Source organism: Pinus tabuliformis, chromosome 2_2 (genome assembly GCF_031772625.1).
Source record: "Pinus tabuliformis cultivar Carrire ecotype Pingquan chromosome 2_2, CPIR1, whole genome shotgun sequence".
Taxonomy (NCBI): Eukaryota; Viridiplantae; Streptophyta; class Pinopsida; order Pinales; family Pinaceae; genus Pinus; species Pinus tabuliformis.
This window is the reverse complement of record NC_142300.1, coordinates 849,432,911-849,440,402: the sequence shown is the minus strand read 5'-3', so window position 1 is coordinate 849,440,402 and position 7,492 is coordinate 849,432,911.

Below are 7,492 nucleotides of genomic sequence, written 5' to 3'. Positions count from 1 at the left end.
TGAGGCATCTCTCTTACGCTTCTTGGATGCCTAAAGCACTTCTCTTTCATCAACCTATTGTAGATAGGCACATCTTTTATGGCTTGGGGAAGTGGTATCTTTACACATAAATGTTTCAATTCTCCCAGGAGTTCAGTCTCTTCTGGGTAGGTTGGATTGTCATGGATAGTCTCTCAGGAAAGGGTGGATTTGCTTTAGGTTCGCTTTCCTCTTTATCTTCCTCAACCTCCCTAGTCAGAGGCTAGATATCTAGGAGAAGTTTCCCAGATCGCAAGTTAATTTCTTGAACATCCACAACATAAGTTGGGCATGATGGTTCCCCACTATACACTTGTTGAGCCTGTCTGTTGTTCGGGTTCAGGCAGGCATTTGGGTTGCCTTGGTGGAGTAGAAGGTAACGGTTGTGGTTGGGCAGGTGGTGGAGGCAGAAGAGTGGGAAGAGATTTTTATTGGGGCCTCCACCCCTAATGAGATGCATTTCACTAAGGTTGTGGCTGAGCATAGGATTGAAATGAATGGGTGGTTGGTTGGCCATGATATTGAGATGTCAAGGACCAAGGAGGAGGCATGGACCAGGAAGGATGAGTAGGGGGGCCCCAAGAAGGTATGGAGGTGACTTGGTTGGGGTTGTAGTATGCATGAGATGTCCCTTGCATCCACTGCTAGTATGGTCTAGGTCCATGCGGCCTCCTTTGGTTTATGTAATAGATCTGTTTAGTGACTCCCTCAGCCCCTTGGTATACAACTTTAAGTCCAGGCAAGGAAGGGCACTTATCTGTCGAATGATCTTCTTCACAAACTGAACAAACCATTATAGAGTTCAATGGGCATTCATTACTAGGATGCCTCCTAGTGCATCTAGGGCAAAAAATGTCTAAAGCCCTCTCTGCTTCCTCTTGTTTTCTTTTGATATGTAAGGTATCCATTTGCATGGCAAGAGTCTGTAGCATCTCACTCTTGAAGTCTTCCAACATGTTTTCAATTTCACCTTTAATGGATGAATTGGAAGAAGAGGTATTGGCTATGGGTTGAATCCCCCTACCTTTCTTTCTGGCTGCCCTAGAATGGTTTCTAAAAACAATCTTTATGTCCTCATAGGATAGTTGGTAGATGTCTCCCCCGACTAGTAGATGGAGGGTGTCTAAAAGGTCTTCCCGAATTCCCCTGAACAGGGCCAACTTCATAGACTCAGGGTTAAGTGTACAAAAATAAATCAAAGTAGACAAAGGAGAGGACTTATAGGAGGGAATCCCCCTAATTTATTGCTCCTCACTTTGAATTCGCCTTCATTCAGCTCAGAGTGCAAGTAGCTGAATCATGCACTAGAAGACAGTTGAGCAACTGGAAGATGATTGATAGTTATCTCGAGTTTTGGGAGCCAAGCCTCCCTGATTTTAAGGAAGATGTTAGTAGCTTCAGATGTATAAGTAGAGAGGCCTAGTGCCTCACTAGGGTTGATTTGTTTTTTGCTTGTGTAAACTCTGCTCAAATTTTGAGCTTACTATTTTATGACAGTTTTATGTAATCTTGCTATTTTTGAGAATGAAGATGGAATCCTTTTTGAGCTAGCACTGAGTTACCTCAGACGGTTGAAGCTCTTGGGTTAGGGCCCAATCCAAATATCCAAGTTTCTCTTTACTTGTATTTGTATTCTTTACTTTAGTTTGTAGATTAGTTTGTTGTTAGATGTATTTCTATTATGGTTAAGAATAGGTTGCTTTTGATGATTTAGTAGCTTGCTTCCATTTGTGATTTCTGTAGTAGGTTAAGCAGTGATCATAGAATATTCGAAAGGATAGCAACAGTGCCTTGGTCTCTCTTCCTCCCTCTGAGACCATGATTTGAGGCAAAAACTCTCTTGTTGCCCCAAAAACACATATTTCCTCATTCCTAGGACTTCTAGTGTTTGCAGCTCTCTAGTAGGTTGATAGTCCAGTTTTGCTTTGCTTCAAATATTCTTTATCATGTTCACTTCCTGATTTGCAATATTCCTTTTACATGCTTTCCTTTCTTACAAAATTTCCCAACATTTCCTTCTATATATCATAGTTTAGGCCATTTTAATGCAAAACTCTATTTTTCCTAGGATGCACTCATTTCATTGGTTGCTTGATTTTCTTGGTTAACTGTCAGTTTCTATTCAGAAGATCTCTTCCACAAGTAGGCCAGCTTACCAGCAATCAGACCCTTCATCTGATCCATGCCCTATAGGTCTCCCAAACCTCACCTCAATTATGCCCTAGTTTTCTTCATTTTTCATAGAACTTCTTCCTCTCTCCTTGAGAAAACCCAATCATCTTTCTCTCTCCTAGTGACTCATGGTAGACATTAGGTGCCCTAACACCTCATTCCAACCTTCATCCACCGTTTCCACCCACTCTCACACTCTCAAAACAACAAAAATTTCTCTCGGCCTCCTCTTGTAGGCCCCCTGTAGTTTCCCTGTTTTCCTCTTGTAGTTTTCCTATGTCCTCCTGTAGTTTTTCCTGTAATATTTCTTTTGAAGGTTGAGTGTGGGAAAAGCCTCCAAAAGGCCACATAAGACCTCCTAGGACCCATCCACACAATCCTACATCCTCCCAAGGTCCAAAACCGCCCTCTAAGGCCACCTGTTCGCTGCCACACTTATACACAATAAATTAGATGCATGCTAAAAACACATAAAAATCCAAAAATATGTTTTTTGCTTATTTAATTCCAGAAATAGCATGGTTAGACGTTGTTTACTTCCTTGAGTAGGTAGTGGCATTTATTTCATGGTTTTCATAGTGTTTTTGGTAAAAGTAGAATTAGCTTGTTAATTAGGGTTTACTAAGTTTTGCTTTACATTCGAGTCTTTCTCCTTTCTGCAGTTAGAATAGCATTTGTAGAGTAATATTTCTTTCTTTTGATCACACGTAGAGCTTCTTCTGAAATCTATAGAAGTTTGCTTGAGCTCCTAGTGACCTCGCGTCAGCTGACCAAGTGACAACCTATAGTGAGAACTAGTACCTCTACATATAGCACCGACGCTTCCAAGTTTGTTAAGAATCACCAAGTTGATAAAAGTAAAGTTGGTAGCCCGGGAGTTGCAACATTCTTGCTGCAATACTGCCACTCACAACCAAGCTTGTTAGATATATTACAGAGAGATACAAATTCAAGCATAGGAAATCAACTCCATATCACCCTTAGGAAAATAGACAAGTGGAGTCAACAAACAAATTCCTTGAGAACATCATGACAAAGATAGTGAATATGCATAGGAATGATTGCTTAGAGAAACTGAATGAAGCATTATGGGCTTATAGGATAACAATGAAGAATACCACTAGATTTAGCTCATATCAGCTTGTTTATTGAAAAGAAGTTTTGTTACAAATTGAATTCCAGATCCATACATACAAACTTGCAACAAAATTGGGACTGGACCTGTTAGAAGTACAATAGCAAAGAATAATGTAGCTCAATGATTTAGATGAAATCAAAAAACAAGTTGTATAGCATACATCATTAGTGCAACGACAAAGAAAGAAATGGCATGAAAGATTTATTAAGAAAAATATATTTTTTTATAGGGGATTGGGCACTTCTTTTTTATTCGAAATATAGAGATTTCAAAGAAAAATTTACCACATTGTCTAGGCCCACATGAAATAGAAGAAATCTTTGACAATGGATCAGTGACAATTAAAATAATAGACGAACTTGTAGCACCATTCTTAGTTAATGGACATAGACTAAAAGTGTACAATAAGCCACTGAATAAGGATGATTTTCTAAATAAACTTTCAGCAGAAGAAGACATGTAAATTTTGGAAAAGCATAGTCATTTGTCTTCTTTAATTGTAGAATAATAATAATAATAATAATAATAATTAATAAAAAATTTGGCTATGAAAATCCAGATTCTTGGCATATAACAAATCCGAATTCAGATTTGAAAACCAAGTTAATTGGCGAATATGAATTCTTTTTTTTTAGTTTATGTATTAGGTTGACATTCTAAACTTGATGACAAGTCTCCAAATAAGCAAGGGGGAGAGAGAAACAAAAAAATTTATACTTTTGTTATTCTATCCAGCTCAAATCTTGTATGCTTATCATCATAAAAAATCAATTACTTCAAGATATTCAATTTCAGAGGGACCTGAACATTCAACAACAAAAAATTGTCAGAAGGGACCTGTGAAAAGAAAAAAAGTTACATTTTAAGTGACAACCAAAGGAGCTACTTCAAAAAGACTACTTCATCTCAAAGAAAAGCTATTTACACAAGAGGACTACTTCAGAAGACTACTTCATCTCAAGAGCAACAAAGAAGGAGCCTATTTCTACAAAGATACTTCTACAATCAAGCTACAATCAAGGAACCAATGGAAAGTTTTGTAAGTTAAAATTTGTGTTTTAATGCTTTTGATTTTGAATTGACACTTGTAATTAAAGACTAGTTAAACCTTGATGCATCCTTTCTATTTCTACATAAAACTATCCTTCACTCTATAAACCCTTCCATAAATCCTTTCTATGCTTCCATTTTCCCTCAAAATTAAGCCAAAATCAGAGGGCAAACCTCCTTTCCTTTCCAGCAAAAATAATGCAATATGATTGAAAAGAGAAAAGAAGAAAGTGTTATTTGCGAAATGAAATAAGAAGGGGTTAATCTCAAAGTAAGTTATAAGTTGGAATTGAAGAAAGCTTATTAAAAATTTTGTACTTAGAAAACAAGTTGAAGAAAGGCAGTATTTAGAGGTCGAAGCTTGTAAGAATCATCTGTTTTAAAGGACATACATTTTAGTAAAAATTAGACTTTGTTTTTAAACGATGTTGAAGTGGTCATTTAAAGAAACAAACTTTCAGAAGCGCATATGGGAAATAAGATCGAAAAGATTGTATAAGTTGTAGAAGAGAGTCAAGAGAAATATTATGAATTGATTTCATGACTGCATAATCACAAACAAAGCTTTGCCTTCATAATTTTTGGGGATAGTATTGATTTACCATACCAAAGAGACAAAATGATTATCCTAATAACCTCATTTTATTTTTCATGCAAAAGAATAAAATCGTCCTCGTTTTCTCATGAAGGTAGCCTCGAGAAAATTCATAAGATAGCCTTGTTATAAAAAGCCTGGAATATTGTTATAAAAAGTGAAAATTGACATAAAATTGGTATTTTGGACAACCAGGTACTCATTGGTGATATCTATCCAAGCTTCATAATGTTAAAAATTATTGCAAAAATAGGAATTGTACATGACAGGAATCAAAATTGAATCATAATGGACAAAGTTAAAACATATGACAAGCTTATGTAAAATAATCATAAACTTAAAACTGTGGAGTACAACATTTCAAAAAAATGATCAGCAAACCAAAATCGGAGGCCAACACTCCCCCTTTCTATGCATCAAGCATGTCCTCATGCTTGATTGATCCCCTTTGATCTCTTTCTTTTCTGAGGTGCTGATGTTGATGTCGCCACCTGAGTTGCCTATAGAAGTACCTTGATTCTTTCTGCCTCTCTTTCCTCCCTTTTGTAGATTTCAGTCTTTACCTTTTGTGGCTCATACTTACATTGCCAGTGCTTCTTTTCCTTTAACCATCTGTAGGCTTGCTTTGAAATAAGAACATTATGTTTCTCAAGCTTCTTTGCCTTTTCCTTAAGTTATTTGTTTTCTTTCACAAGTTTGTTGTTTTGACTTTTCTACATGTCATTTTCATTCATTAAATCTCTTTCCATTATCTTTGTCACTTGAAGCTTTTCTTTCAGTTCTTCTAATTGTTCTGTCTCGTCCTCTTTATCTGGCTTTGAAGTTTTTCCATAAGTCTCTTTTTCTATCTTTTTTATTTTCTTGCTTAATTTCTCATATGGGGAATAAGAGGATGAATCCTCTTTTTCATTTTCCTGATACCATCTGCCTTCTTATATTTCTGTAAGCCTTTTATTTGCCCGCTTTTCCAATTTCTCGAGAAGGTCATGATTGATCCAGTTGGATGTTGGTGACCACTTGCCTATCCCACTTGGACCCCCACAACTGTCTCTTTCAGTTTTTCAGTTTCCTTAATTGTAGCACAATTTACTATTTTTAGTAGTTTTACGGGTCCTAAACTTCCGTAGTCGTTTTGAGGCCTTAAACGATGTTTTTTTGGCAATCTTGTACCATCTATATTTTTTCTAAAATCGTCTTTTCCTTCGTAGTCCTCAGAGAGATATTTCCAGCAGGGTATCATGTGCATCAAACAGAGATAATATGACCAAGTCAGGACCCTCGGAAGTTGGTTGTCCAACTAACCCCAACGGGGCCCATAAACTCTTGGTGTTACATCTCATCGGGTTAGGGCTTTGGTTGTTTAGGGTTCTCTCTTATTTTTCAATAATAAAAAGGCCCTTGAGTCTCATTGTAACACAATTTGGAGGCATGTAGTAGCCACATCTATTCTCTGAGATAAGCTACCACCGCCCGAGCTAGTTTATTTCTATTTCTATTTGTAAGCATATTTCAGTATTTTACATTAATGAAATGAAGTATTATTTATGTTGCATATCTATATTTAAGATTATATCTGTAATTTTTTGCATTCCTGTTTAAATCTGGATCAGTGATATCATAGCGGTCTGCTATTTCTATATATTTCCTTGCATGTCCGCAATGAGGTCGAGATATAAGGAGTTAGGGTTTGAACTGGTCAAACCTTTGCAAGACCATCCTCGAAAATCCTGACGACCTCCCATGGCAAAAGACAAGAAAGACAAGGGGGTAGGAGATCCTATCAAAATCTTGCTCGAATAAGCCCTCGAGTGACAGAGGAATGTGATGATGGACAAATTTTCCTAGATCCTTTAGCGGCTACCCAAGGGTGATGCAGATACTTCCAGCAGCTACTCTGGAAACGTGACACCCTTTAAGGTACAAGTTAACTTTGAAATCCCCATATTCGAGGGTTGGATAGATGTAGATGCCATAGATAAATGGTTAAATCTTATAGAAGGTTGTTTTTCTACTCATTATTTTTCCAGTCAGGAAAATATCACTTTCGCTCTTCTCAAAGTCGTTCCCCACGTTAAGAACTGGTGCGAAACCTACTGCGAGCAGAAGGATGAAAGTACAGCCTCACTGTTTTCAGCCACACCCACTTGGAATTCATTTCAGGATGCCATTAATGTGAAGTACTACCTTGTCGGAAGCTATAAGAATAAATACATAAAGTGGACCATGCTGCGGCAAGGAAGGGGCCAAGACGTGTCGAAGTTTAGCAACATTTTTCATACCCTTCACACAAAGTTAGGTATCAAGGATTTTGAGTGGCCCTTGGTACTCAAATACTGCAGCTGCCTACATAGGTACATCTAGGACGAGATGGAGATCCTGGACATCTCCTCGCTCGGCATGGCATACCGATACACTGTCAAGATCGAGAAGAATTTTTTAACAAAATGTTATGAAACCAACTCATAAAAAGATAGAAAATATAGATCAACGCCTTAGAATTCAACATTTTCAAGGGGCAA